This window comes from Triticum dicoccoides, chromosome 5B, assembly GCF_002162155.2.
Source record: "Triticum dicoccoides isolate Atlit2015 ecotype Zavitan chromosome 5B, WEW_v2.0, whole genome shotgun sequence".
Lineage (NCBI taxonomy): Eukaryota > Viridiplantae > Streptophyta > Magnoliopsida > Poales > Poaceae > Triticum > Triticum dicoccoides.
In genome coordinates, this window is record NC_041389.1 from 507,991,564 (window position 1) to 508,005,953 (window position 14,390).

Below are 14,390 nucleotides of genomic sequence, written 5' to 3' on the forward strand. Positions count from 1 at the left end.
CCTTAGTGAACAACTCCAGATTATGCATAGAATGACTTGTAGCATTAGGTTTACATAGCATCACCAAATAACAGATTCAGCCTAGCAAAACAGTAACAACAAGTACACTACTTTACGAGCTCGAATCACTCAGCACAAGTCATTGCATGACAATATAAGCATAGCATCCGCAATAAGACATGTTTATGAAACTAACCAAGGCAAGAACAAGTTCATACCATGCAAGGACCAACTACAACAACCTTGGCAAAATTGAATAACATGTAAACAATCTGCCGGGAAACATTTTATAGCAAAAGTAGAGCAAGAACATAACATGCTAGACTACTCCATAATTTCAAACAGGGGAATTAATGGATAGAGAATAATCATATGTTAAAAACATCCTTACTGAAGTATCTCAAAATATGCTTGGATCTCTCTGTAGCATCAAGTTTACATGGCATAAAAATAACAGCAGAACAGGGACTGAAATCAGCAACATCACGAAGCCTAGTTTGCATGCTTGTTCTAGTCATCACATTGATCACAAAAATACATGGCATACACCCCTGTATATATGGCATGATGTAGCACAAAACACATGTAGACATCAACCTCATAGGATGCACACATCAAACATGGCAAAAATGACAAATGAACATGTTCTGTTAACAGACAGCAGACAACATTATATAGCACTCTTGCAACGATGATTCAGGCATCAAGATGGACTCAAATGAAGATGATGCAATGGAACAAAATGAAGAGCATCTCGCAACCAACATTTTGATATATTACACGCACGAAACGGAGCAGTATGCTGCAAGCTATGATGCGATGAACAGGAGAGGAAAATGCAAAATAAATCGGGGACTTAGCAGAAATATCACCTCCGCGAAAAGTCAACGCGGGATCGAGCGGAGCGAGACGGCGCGGGCGGAGCTGGACTAGGGTTAGGGTAGGATTAGACCGCGAATTTGGACAGGGAGGGCATATTTATAGATTTTGGGAGTTAGGAGAGTCCAAATGAGGAGCGGTTTTCGGCCATGCGATCGTGATCGAACGACCGAGAGCATGGAGGGGGCTAGGATAGGTTTTGTGCCAGTTTGGAAGGGTGTTGGGCTGCAAGACAAAAGAGGCTTTTACGGTTACCCGGTTAACTGTTGGAGTATCAAACGACCTCCAAATGGCACGAAACTTGACAGGCGGTCTATCGGTGGTATACCAAGGCCGCTTGGCAAACGTCGGGCCATTCCGAGAAAGTTTAACACCCGATCACAACAGGAGACAAAAGGGGGACGCCGGAGGACATAGGAGTGCCGGATTGCAAAACGGACAACGGGGAAATGCTCAGATGCAAGAAACGAACACGTATGCAAAATGAGATGCACATGATGACATGATAAAATGCAACACGCAAGAAAATGACAAGGCAACGACGACGAATAACTGGCAGACACCTGGCGCATCGAATCCGGGGCGTTACAATCGTGTAGTTTGTTTGCTAAGAGCTTTTCTAAATGTGAAGTATCATTTCCTTAAACCCTGAGATTGTGCAACTCCCAGATACCATAGGAATGCTTTGGGTGTACCAAACGTCACAACGTAACTGGGTTGCTGTAAAGGTGCACTACAGGTATCTCCGAAAGTGTCTGTTGGGTCGGCACGAATGGATACTAGGATTTGTCACTCCGTATGACGGAGAGGTATCTCTGGGCCTACTCGGTAATGCATCATCATAATGAGCTCAATGTGACTAAGTAGTTGGTCGCGGGATCATGCATTACGGAATGAGTAAAGTGACTTGCCGGTAACGAGATTGAATGAGGTATTGGGATACCGACGATCGAATCTCGGGCAAGTAACGTACCGATGGACAAAGGGAATTGTATACGGGATTGCTTGAATCCTCGACATTGTGGTTCATCCGACGAGATCATCGTGGAACATGTGGGAGACAACATGGGTATCCAGATCCCGCTGTTGGTTATTGGCCGGAGAGATGTCTCGGTCATGTCTGCATGGTTCCCGAACCCGTAGGGTCTACACACTTAAGGTTCGGTGACGCTAGAATTGTTATGGGAAATAGTATGTGGTTACCAAAGGTTGTTCGGAGTCCCGGATGAGATCCCGAACGTGACGAGGAGCTCCGGAATGGTCCGGAGGTGAAGATCGGTATATTGGGCGAAGGGTATTGGAGTCCGAAATTGTTCCGGAGGTACCAGGTGATGACCAGCGTGTCCGAAAGGGGTTTCGGTGGCCCCAACAAGCGTTGGGGGGCCTTATGGGCCAAGGGGAGGGGGCACATCAGCCCACTAAGGGGCTGAGCGCCCCTCCCACCCCATCTCACGTAATCTGGAGATGTGGGGGCGCCACCCCTAGGGCAGCTGCCCCTTCCGGCTTGGGGGGCAAGTTTCCTAGGGGGTGGGGGCGCCCAAACCCATCCCCTTTCCCCTGGCCGCCGCCCCCTCCTCTAGATCCATCTAGAGGGGCCGGCCCCCTCTCCCCTTTCCCCTATATATAATGAGGAGGTGGGAGGGCAGCCATACCTCTTCCCTGGCGCGGCCCTCTCCCTCCTCTAGCACCTCCTCTCTTCCGTAGTGCTTGGCGAAGCCCTGCTGGAGAACCACAGGCTCCACCACCACCACGTCGTCGTGCTGTCGGAGTTCTCCCTCAACTTCTCATCTCCCCTTGTTGGATCAAGAAGGAGGAGACGTCCCCGGGTTGAAAGTGTGTTGAACACGGAGGCGCCGTCCGTTCGGCGCTAGATCGGATCTTCCGTGATTTGAATCGCCGCGAGTACAACTCCATGATCCGCGTTCTTGTAACGCTTCCGCTTAGCGATCTTCAAAGGTATGAAGATGCTCATCCTCTCCCTCTCTCGTTACTAGTCACTCCATAGATTTATCTTGGTGATGCCTAGAAAATTTTGAATTTCTGCTACGTTCCCCAATAGTCCTAGGGTGACCCACTGTCCCCGTATAGAAAGGAGGAAGGGGGAGGCTGGCCGGCCCTCCTAGGGTGCGCCCCACAAGGGGAGTCCTACTAGGACTACTAGTCCTAGTAGGATTCCACCAAGGGGGAAGGAAGGAGAGGGAGGGAGAAGGAAAGGGGGGCATCGCCCCCCTTCCCTTGTCCAATTTGGAACCCAGGGGAGGGGGCACGCGGCCTGCCCTGGCCGCCCCTCTCTCTCTCTCTCCACTAAGGCCCATGTGGCCCATTAGTTCCCCCAGGGGGGTCCGGTAACCCTCCGGCACTCCGGTTTTATCTGAAACTTTTCCGGAACACTTCCGGTGTCCGAATATATTTGTCCAACATATTAATCATTATGTGTCGACCATTTCGAGACTCCTCATAACGTTCGTGATCTCATCCTGCACTCCGAACAAACTTCGATCATCAAAAACACATAACTCATAATACATATCGTCATCGAACGTTAAGCGTGCGGACCCTACGGGTTCGAGAACTATGTAGACATGACTGAGACACATCTCCGGTCAATAACCAATAGCGGAACTTGGATGCTCATATTGCCTCCTACATATTCTACGAAGATCTTTATTAGTCAAACCGCATAACAACATACGTTGTTCCCTTTGTCATCGGTATGTTACTTGCCCGAGATTCGATTGTCTATATCATCATACCTAGTTCAATATCTTTACCGGCAAGTCTCTTTACTCATTCCGTAATACTTCATCCCGCAACTTACTCATTAGTTACAATGCTTGCAAGGCTTATAGTGATGAGCATTACCGAGAGGGCCCAGAGATACCTCTCCGAAACACGGAGTGACAAATCCTAATCTCGATCTATGCCAACTTAAAAAACACCTTGGAAGACACCTGTAGAGCACCTTTATAATCACCAATTTATGTTGTGATGTTTGGTAGCACATAAAGTGTTCCTCCGGTCGGGAGTTGCATAATCTCATAGTCCGAGGAACATGTATAAGTCATGAAGAAAGCAGTAGCAATGAAACTGTAACGATCATAATGCTTAGCTAACAGATGGGTCATGTCCATCACATCATTCTCCTAATGAGATGATCTCGTTCATCAAATGACAACACATGTCTATGGTTAGGAAACATAACCATCTTTGATTAAGCTAGTCAAGTAGAGGCATACTAGGGACAATATGTCTTGTCTATGTATTCACACATGTACTAAGTTTCCGGTTAATACAATTCTAGCATGAATCATAAACATTTATCATGAAATAAGGAAATAAATAATAACTTTATTGTTGCCTCTAGGGCATATTTACTTCAGTTTCCCACTTGCACTAGAGTCAATAATCTAGATTACATAGTAATGATTCTAACACCCATAGAGTTTTGGAGCTGATCATGTTTTGCTCGTGGAAGAGGCTTAGTCAACGAGTCTACAACATTCAGGTCCGTATGTCTCTTGCAATCTCTATGTCCCCCTCCGACACTTGATGACGTATGGAATTGAAGCGTCTCATGATGTGCTTGGTTCTCTTGTGAAATATGGATTCCTTTGCCAAGGTAATTGCACCAGTATTCTCACAGAAGATTTTCATTGGACCCGATGCACTAGGTATGACACCTAGATCGGATATGAACTCGTTCATCCAAACTGCTTCATTTGCTGCTTCCGAAGCAATAATGTACTCGACTTCACACGTAGATCCCGCCACGACGCTCTGCTTGGAACTGCATGAACTGACAACTCCTCCATTCAATAAAGATATGTATCCAGTTTGCGACTTAGAGTCGTTCGGATCAGTGTCAAAGCTTGCATCGACGTAACCGTTTACGACGGGTTTTTTGTCACCTCCATAAACGAGAAATATATCCTAGTCCTTTTCAGGTATTTCAAGATGTTCTTGACCGTTGTCCAGTGCTCCACTCCGGGATTACTTTGGTACCTCCCTGCTATACTTATAGCAAGGCACACATTAGGTCTGGTACACAACATTGCATACATGATAGAACTTATGGCTGAAGCAATGACTTTCATTTTCTCTCTATCTTCTGTAGTGGTCGGGCTTTGAGTCTGACTCAACTTCACACCTTGTAATACAGGCAAGAACCCTTTCTTTGACTGGTCCACTTTGAACTTCTTCAAAACTTTATCAATGTATGTGCATTGTGAAAGTCCAGTTAGGCGTTTTGATCTATCTCTATAGATCTTTATGCCCAATATGTAAGCAGCTTCATCGAGGTCTTTCATGGAAAAACTCTTATTCAAGTATCCTTTTATGCTATCCAGAGATTCTATGTCATTTCCAATCAACAATGTCATCCACATATAATATTGGAAATGCTACAGAGCTCCCACTCACTTTCTTGTAAATACAGGCTTCTCCAAAATTCTGTACAAAACCATATGATTTGATCACACTATCAAAGCGTTTATTCCAACTCTGAGAGACTTGTACCGGTCCATAAATGGATCGCTGGAGCTTGCACACTTTGTTGGCACCCTTTGGATCGACAAAACCTTCTGGTTGCATCATATACAACTCTTCTTCTAGAAATCCATTCAGGAATGCAGTTTTGACATCCATCTGCCAAATTTCATAATCATAAAATGCGGCAATTGCTAACATGATTCGAACAGACTTAAGCATCGCTATGGGTAAGAAAGTGTCATCGTAGTCAACTCCTTGAACTTGTCGAAAACCTTTCACGACAAGTCGAGCTTTGTAGACAGCAACATTACCGTCAGCGTCTCTCTTCTTCTTGAAGATCCATTTATTTCTATGGCTTGCCGATCATCGGGCAAATCCACCAAAGTCCACACTTTGTTCTCATACATGGATCCTATCTCAGATTTCATGGCTTCAAGCCATTTCGCGGAATCTAGGCTCATCATCGCTTCCTCATAGTTTGCAAGTTCACCATGGTATAGTAACATGAATTCCAGAACAGGATTACCGTAACACTCTGGTGCGGATCATGCTCTGGAAGACCTATGATGTTCGGTAGTAACTTGATTTGAAGTTTCATGATCATCATTAGCTTCCTCATTAATTGGTGTAGGAATCACTGGAACTGATTTATGTGATGAACTACTTTCCAATAAGGGAGAAGGTACAATTACCTCATCAAGTTCTACTTTCCTCCCACTCACTTCTTTCAAGAGAAACCCTTCTCTAGAAAGGATCCATTTTTAGCAATGAATATCTTGCCTTCGGATCTATGATAGAAGGTGTACCCAACAGTTTCCTTTGGGTATCCTATGAAGACACATTTCTCCGATTTGGGTTCGAGCTTATCAGGTTGAAGCTTTTTCACATAAGCATCGCAGCCCCAAAATTTAAGAAACGACAACTTTGGTTTCTTGCCAAACCACCGTTCATAAGGCGTTGTCTCAACGGATTTTGATGGTGCCCTATTTAAAGTGAATGCAGCCGTCTTTAAAGCATAACCCCAAAACGATAGCGGTAAAATAGTAAGAGACATCATAGATCGCACCATATCCAATAAAGTACGGTTACGACGTTCGAACAAACCATTACTGTAACATCTCTAATTTCCAATTTGGCATGTTATACATTAGATCATCATTGCATAGCATATTTTATTGCATTTTGGTTGATCCTAGAAATTCTACGCAACTCAAGGACCCACAGAGAGAGTTGGGGATTTCGTTATTTTCATATTTGAGTTCTCTCAAATTTTGAAAAGAGGAACATCTGGTTTTAATTATTTTTCTCCCCGAATATTTCCAATATGAAAATAAAAGTGAGGGGATAAAATGACTTTCCCAAAATAAAGAAATATTGGAGGATAAATATTAAAATCAAATAAGTATTTTATTTGGAGTTTCATTGCTATTTTATTTGACTGAGGAAAAAAATGCTTTTTTCAAAATTGTACTAGAGGCCCAAATAAATGTTCACCTTGTCCGCTATACTTTTAGAGGACGGGAAAATTTTATTTCAGGATTTTTGAACTCCGTTTAGTATTTCTTTTCTTTGTTTTTCTGTGCATCGGAATATTTAAAAAATATCCAACCGACCTACCGGGTCGTGTCCGCCTGGGACACCGACCCGGCCGGCCTTTAAAGCTGTAGCCCGCCAGCCTGCCACCGCCCGAACCCTAGCCGCCCCCTTGCCCCGCAGCCCAACCCGCCGCCGCCGCCGAAACCCTAGCCGCCGCCAGCCGTCGCTGCCGCGTCGCACCGCTGCCGCCATCGCCCTGCGCCACCACCGCCGCTGCCCATAACCCCGCCGGAGCCGCCGGCGCCGCCGGACCTCGCCGGAGTAACCGCCGCCGCGGCCCGTCCCAAGGTAGCCGCTGGTTTTGTATTAAAAACCGTTCGGTTTTATTTCAAAAACCTAGATTCGTTTTGTTAGATTAGATCGGTTCGGTGTTTCCGGTTTAGTTAAATAGCGGACGTTCGTCTGTATGTTCTTTTTAACGAACGACGTTCACCCGTTAGCCGCAGACAGCGAATGTTCGTTCGTTAGTCTATTCGTCAGTTTTTCTTTTTCCAGGGTTTTTCCGCGATTATTTTCGATCGCGATTTCTGCCCTGTTCTTCATTTTAGTTTATCTTTTGCTCGTTTATTGGAATCAGGCGATTCAAGTGCCTAGATCTTCATCTCGAAGCCCTCTTTCTGTTTAACCAACTTGAATAAGATTTTGGTACTGTAAAATTTGACTTTAGTCCAGATTAGTAATTGGATCTTGTTTCTTTCGCAGTTTGAGTTTCATTGCTTCGTTTGATATGTTTCTTTTTGCAAACCGGAGTTCTTAAGTTGAACTTTCTGGTTAGATCTCTTATTCGAGTTTTACTCGTGCTTCTAGTTGAGTGCTTATTGTATGTTATTGTTTGTTTACAATAGAGTACCCGGAGTGCGAAGCGTGCTACTACAAGTCTCTAGGTTTTGCGGATCATCAGGAAGACAAGTGACACTTTGATCATACTTATTTACTAACCAGTTTTTATTGCATTAGATCAACCCTCAAACATTGCATGGTTAGGATCTGATTAACATGTGGGTTTTGGGAAGTAGATGATGAGGTAGAACCTATTGTCCTGTTTATTATCAAACCTATGGGAGTTACATCTATGTTATGCTTATATTGCAATGATATGCTCATAGACGTGGTTTGGGTGAGTGTATCCATGACAGATGTGAGTATTGCTAATTAATGGTTAACTTAAGGTGGCTACTTAAATACACATCTGGGTGGATTGTTTGTGGGCAACTGGAGAATCCAGTGTTGTCCTAGAATATCCCGGGGTTCTGTGTGATCATCCTAAGGTCCGCCACCTAGGCTCAAAGGGATCATAAGATTATTCATGCTAGAAACTTCCGTGTGTAGCCACAAGCTACTATGGGCTCTAGCATATTTGATTAAGTTGCATGACCTCTTTCAGTGGTGGGCTAGCAGATGTAGGGGAAAGTAGGTGTAACTGTCCATCCAGAGTAAAGAGTTATTGTTTCTGAAAGACTGTGTCTCGGTCATCCGTTTCTCAAACACCATGTAGTGCGAGAAAACTAACGGAGGAGATCAAGTCTTGTGGGGAAAAGTGCGCAAAACTCTGCAGAGTGTACAAACTAATCAAAGTTAGTCGTGTCCCTGGTTATGGACATCTTGAGTATCTGGATCTGGGATTATCATGTTGATCTCATCACTCTAAATATAATTTGATTGGGTTTAATGATGATCCTTAATTGGGATTGAGTTGGAGGAACCTTCTCAATGTTTAACAACCACCATGATAGTTAAATAAAATTTATTCCTTTGGTGTAGGGGAAAATTGGCTTTATGGAAAACTGTAACCATAGTGCTTTCCACTAGCCATATATGCACGTAGTGATAGCATTTATTATGTTCATTACTCTATGTGTTACATTGCCAGCATATTCCCTGTGCTGACCCGTTCCGGGCTGCAACATTTCATGTTGCAGACTTTTCAGACGACGAGTAAGGTGCCATAGGTCGTTGTCTTTCACTCAGCTATGCCATTGGAGTTGATGGACTCACTTTATCTTCCAAGCCTTCAGTTGTTATCGATTTTAGAAGGTATTAAGCCATATTACTGTAATAAGTTCTCTTTTGAGACATTCGATGTAATAAGTCTGTGATTGCTACTCTGTTATAAATCCTCGAGTACTATGCGTGTCAGCATTACCGATCCAGGGATGGCACTGATGCACAGAGATCAGACTGTTTGAGGTCTGGTCGCTACAAGATGGTATCAGAGCACACGCTGACTTTAGGACACGACCACTAAGCTAAGACCATAGTACATTCCTCTATTCTCATTTTCTAACTCCTCTCCTTTTATACTCTATACGATGGAGGATGCAAGGAAGAAGTTCACACAACCGGATGAAGATACACCTTTTGGACGACACTTGAAGGAAGTAACTAGATACCTGAACATCGGAATACCAAGCTTCACCGTGACCTACATCGCCACTTTACCGGAGGAGGAGCGTTGGATGATTGAAGTTCAAGTTCCGGGAAGGACGTTCATGCCAGTCACTGAGCCCATAGAGTTTTCCTTTGATGCACCAACCTGGAGTTTAGGAAAGAGCATGGCAGCTCACATCACCATGGGACACATTGGAGAAGTTTACTACAAGGATCTTAAGGATACTATCTACCAGATTTGTGGGTGCCGAGATGAGCAATGGGATATAATCAGCACTAGGAGGGATAGGTCCATTGCAGCTTTCATCCAAGAGTTAAACCAGCACATTTGTCGCCAGGAGAACCAGATGTGCGCAGGCATGATAGATCTGAAGAGGGCAATGATCAAGATCACGGAGCTGGAGGAAGAACTCAAGTCAACATGTGATGGATATGAGGAGGAAATGACGATACTCATGGAGAAGAACGACGATCTGACAAGGAAGCTAGGAGTATTCAAGGGAGACCCCGCGCCAGGAGGAGAAGACGACGATTCCATTTGTTTGGAGGACTACATCATCATTGATGACACCGACTCAGACCCCGACGATAGCGATGATGACTATGTTGATGAAGCTGGAGAAGATATCAGGGAGTCTTCTACAGATTAAAACTTCTAGTTGACCACCATATCAGTAGTAGTATTCCCTCATGTATATAGTATAGTCCGAGCTATTTTGTAATGATAGTTAGACCGATTGTATGCCCTTGTTTGAATTGATTGAAGTGATATTGATTGTGTTTGTCTCATATGCATATGGGTAGTGTTTTCCCTATAGACCTCATTCTATTCTGTTTTCTCATCTTTTATAAACCCATCAGATGCCTCCGAGACGTGACAATGGATTTCCTTTCCCGCCGGAGCTCACTCAGTTGATCCAGCAGCAGAACACTCTGATGCAACTACTAGTCCAGAATCAGAACCAGGGGAACAACAACAACAACCCACCACCAGCAGCACATGTTGATCACTTAGCCCGTTTCCTAAGGTTGAATCCACCGGTGTTCTCCAGTAGCACCAAGCTGATTGTTGCAGATGATTGGCTCCGCAGGATTGGAAGGGAGCTGATCACTACAGGATGCACAGACGCAGAGAGAGTGTGTTTTGCCGCACATCAGCTTGATGGACCCGCAACATCATGGTGGGAGAATTTCACAGCCACTTACCCCATCGACATTGTCACATGGGATCAGTTTTAGCAGGCTTTTCGCACTGCCCATGTTTCAGCAGGAGCAATGGCCATGAAGAAGTGCGAGTTTCGCAACCTACGTCAAGGAGGACGCGCTATGGGCCAGTATGTGGATGATTTTAGTAAGTTAGCATGGTATGCCCCGAATGACGTTGCTATAGATGTCGCTAAGCAGGAGAAGTTTCTGGAAGGACTGAATGATGAGCTGAGCATGCAGTTGATGGTGGCAAACTTCAACAACTACCAGGAGTTAGTAGATAGAGCTCTTATGATTGAAGGAAAGCAGCAGGAGATAGACAGTCGCAAGAGGAAGTATGGACAAGGGAAGTACAATTCAGGAGCTCAGCAGAGACCTTGTTTTACCCCGAACTCGGGAGGACACATTCACCATAACCATGGAGGTCATAATGGAGGGATTTAGCATAACCATAGTGGCCCAAGAATGGGAATGGGAATGGAGGAAGCAACATCCAGAACCGTTCAAACCCAGCAACGCCCGCCAAGAAGGATCTAAGTCACATTACTTGTTTCAAGTGCGTGAAGAATGGACATTACGCCACGGAGTGTTCTGAATCTAAGAATGGAAATGGCAATGGAAGATCTGGGAAGAAGCACAACCCTTTCAACAGGGGACAGGTGAACCACGTTAGTGTGAAGGAGGTTGAAGCACAGCCAGATGTTGTAATAGGTAAGTTTTTGGTTAAGTCATTTACTGCAATCGTTCTTTTTGATACTGGTGCATCACATTCATACATATCAAGGGGATTTGTGCATAAGTATAAGTTGCCCACCAAAAGTTCTTAGAACACCGATGTTAGTAAGTTCGCCAGGAGCAGAGCATATGGCAAGCCAAGGATGTTTTCAGATGCCATTGACCATAGGTAGGCATGTTTTCCCCTCAGACCTGATAATTCTGGAGTCGCAAGGTTTGGATGTGATTCTGGGTATGGATTGGCTATTGATGTATGGAGGAAACATCGATTGCGCCAGTAAGTCGATTATGCTCACCACCCCAGAAGGAAGAAGGATTAAGTATGTATCCCGGCATATGCCGAAGAGGACTCAAGTGAATTCCTTATTAGGAGTTGTGCAGTAGGAAGTACCAATGGTGAAGGATTTCCCTGATGTATTTCCAGAGGAGTTGCCAGGCATGCCACCGGACAGAGACATTGAGTTCTTTTATTGAGCTTTTGCTAGGCACAGGGCCAATAACAAAGAGACCGTATTGGACGCCCGCACATGATTTGGAAGAAATTAAGAAGCAGATTAAGGAGCTACTGGATAAAGGCTATATTCTCCCAAGTTCGACACCTTGGGGATCACCAGTGCTTCTAGTGTAGAAGAAGGATGGATCGTTGAGGATGGTTGTTGATTATCGTGGATTGAATGAAGTAACGATCAAGAACAATTACCCACTGCCGATGATCAATGATTTGTTTGACCAGTTGCAAGGAGCTAAAGTATTTTCCAGGATCGATCTTCGATCAGGATACCATCAGCTGAAAATTCGAGAGCAGGATATACCTAAGACAACTTTTACCACAAGGTATGGGCTACATGAGTACACGTTATGTTATTTGGTCTGACTAACGTGCCTGCTTATTTCATGAACATGATGAACAAGGTGTTTATGGAGTTTTTGGACAAGTTCGCCGTGGTGTTCATTGACGATATATTGGTTTACTCGAAGAATGAAGAGGAGCATAAGGAGCATTTGCGTTTAGTTCTCCAGAAGCTCAAGGAACACCAATTGTATGCTAAGTTCAGCAAATGTGAGTTTTTGTTGAAGGAAGTTGGATTCCTCGGACATCTATATCCGAAGAAGGAATAGCAGTAGACCCCACCAAGGTTGTCAGTGTAACAAATTGGGAAGCACCCACGTCATTTGGGGAGATCCGGAGTTCTCTTGGAATCGCAAGATACGACAGAAGATTCATTGAGAATTTGTCTAAGATTGTGAAACCTGTGACGGAGTTGCTAAAGAAGGATACCAAGTTCAAATGGACTGAGGAATGTGAAACCAGTTTTCAGGAGTTGAAGAAACCTTTGGTTACAGCCCCCGTGTTAATTCTTCCAGATCAATGTAAGGATTATCAAGTGTATTGTGATGCTTCACATCGAGGACTTGGAGGAGTGCTTATGCAGGAGGGGAGAGTTGTTTCATATGCCTCACGACAACTTAAACCCCATGAATTGAATTATGCTACCCACGATTTGGAGTTGGCAGCCGTAGTGCATGCGTTGAAGACGTGGAGACATTTTCTCATTGGAAATCACTATGAGGTGTACACGGATCATAAGAGTTTGAAGTATATCTTCACGCAGAAGGAGTTGAATCTCAGGCAAAGGAGATGGTTGGAGCTCATCAAGGATTATGATATGAGGTTGCACTATCATCCCGGAAAAGGCTAACATAGTAGCCGATGTGTTGAGCCGTAAGGGTCATGTCAACACTCTCTTGACCGAAGAATTACCCAAGGAGTTAGCAAAGGATCTTCGTGAGCTATGTCTGGAAATAGTTCCGAGAGGCTATGTAGCAGCATTGGAAGTTCAGCCTACTTTGATGGATAAGATCAGAGAAGCTCAGAAGACGAACAAAGAGATTGCTGAGATAAAGAAAAGGATGAGCAAAGGAAAGGCCAAAGGATTTCGTGAGGATGAGCACGATACCTTATGGTTTGAGGATCGCGTATATGTGCCTAATGACCCCGAGATCAGGATGTTGATTCTGCAGGAGGCCCATGATTCGCCATATTCGATTCACCCAGGAAATACCAAGATGTATCTGGATTTGAAGGACAGTTTCTGGTGGACCGGAATGAAGAAGGATATTGCTGAGTATGTAGCTGTTTGTGATGTATGTCAGAGAGTGAAGGTCGAGCATCAGAAGCCAGCAGGATTGCTACAGCCATTGCCGATACTCGAATGGAAGTGGGATAAGTTAGGCATGGATTTTATCATGGGATTACCCAAGACTCGTTCAGGCTATGACTTTATCTGGGTTGTAATCGATCGTTTGACGAAGGTAGCTCATTTCATCCCAGTGAGGACCACTACACCAGTGCTAAATTGCCTAAGATATACATGACCAGGATCGTATGTCTGCATGGAGTTCCAGGACCATTGTATCAGATAGAGGAACCCAGTTTACCTCGAAGTTTTGGAATCAGTTGCATGAGACTTTGGGTACTAGGATAGAGTTCAGTACAGCCTTTCATCCACAGATAGATGGATAGACCGAGAGAGTCAATCAGATTCTGGAGGACATGTTGAGAGCTTGTGCGCTAGATTATGGATCTAGTTGGGACGACTATTTTCCATATGCAGAGTTCTCTTACAACCACAGCTATCAAGCCAGTTTGAAGATGGCCCCTTTCGAAGTCTTTCACGGAAGGAGGTGCAGGACACCGTTGTTATGGGATGAAGTTGGACATTGTCAGTTGTTTGGACCAGATTTGATTAAGGAGTCGGAAGAGAAGGTTAAGCTGATTCGCGATAGACTCAAAGTAGCCCAATCCAGGCAAAAGAGTTATGCAGATTCTAAACGCAAGGAGACAATATATGAAGTCGGAGATAGAGTTTATCTTCGTGTGTCCCCAATTCGAGGGGTTAAGTGTTTTGGAGTTAAGGGGAAGCTAGCACCATGTTTTGTGGGACCATACAAAGTTTTGGAACACATTGGTGAAGTTGCTTACAAACTGGAATTGCCTGAAGGATTGTCAGGAGTTCATGATGTGTTTCATGTTTCCCAGCTGAAGAAATGCCATGCAGAGATGGCCGATATTCCTCTGAGAGATACAGTGCCCCTGG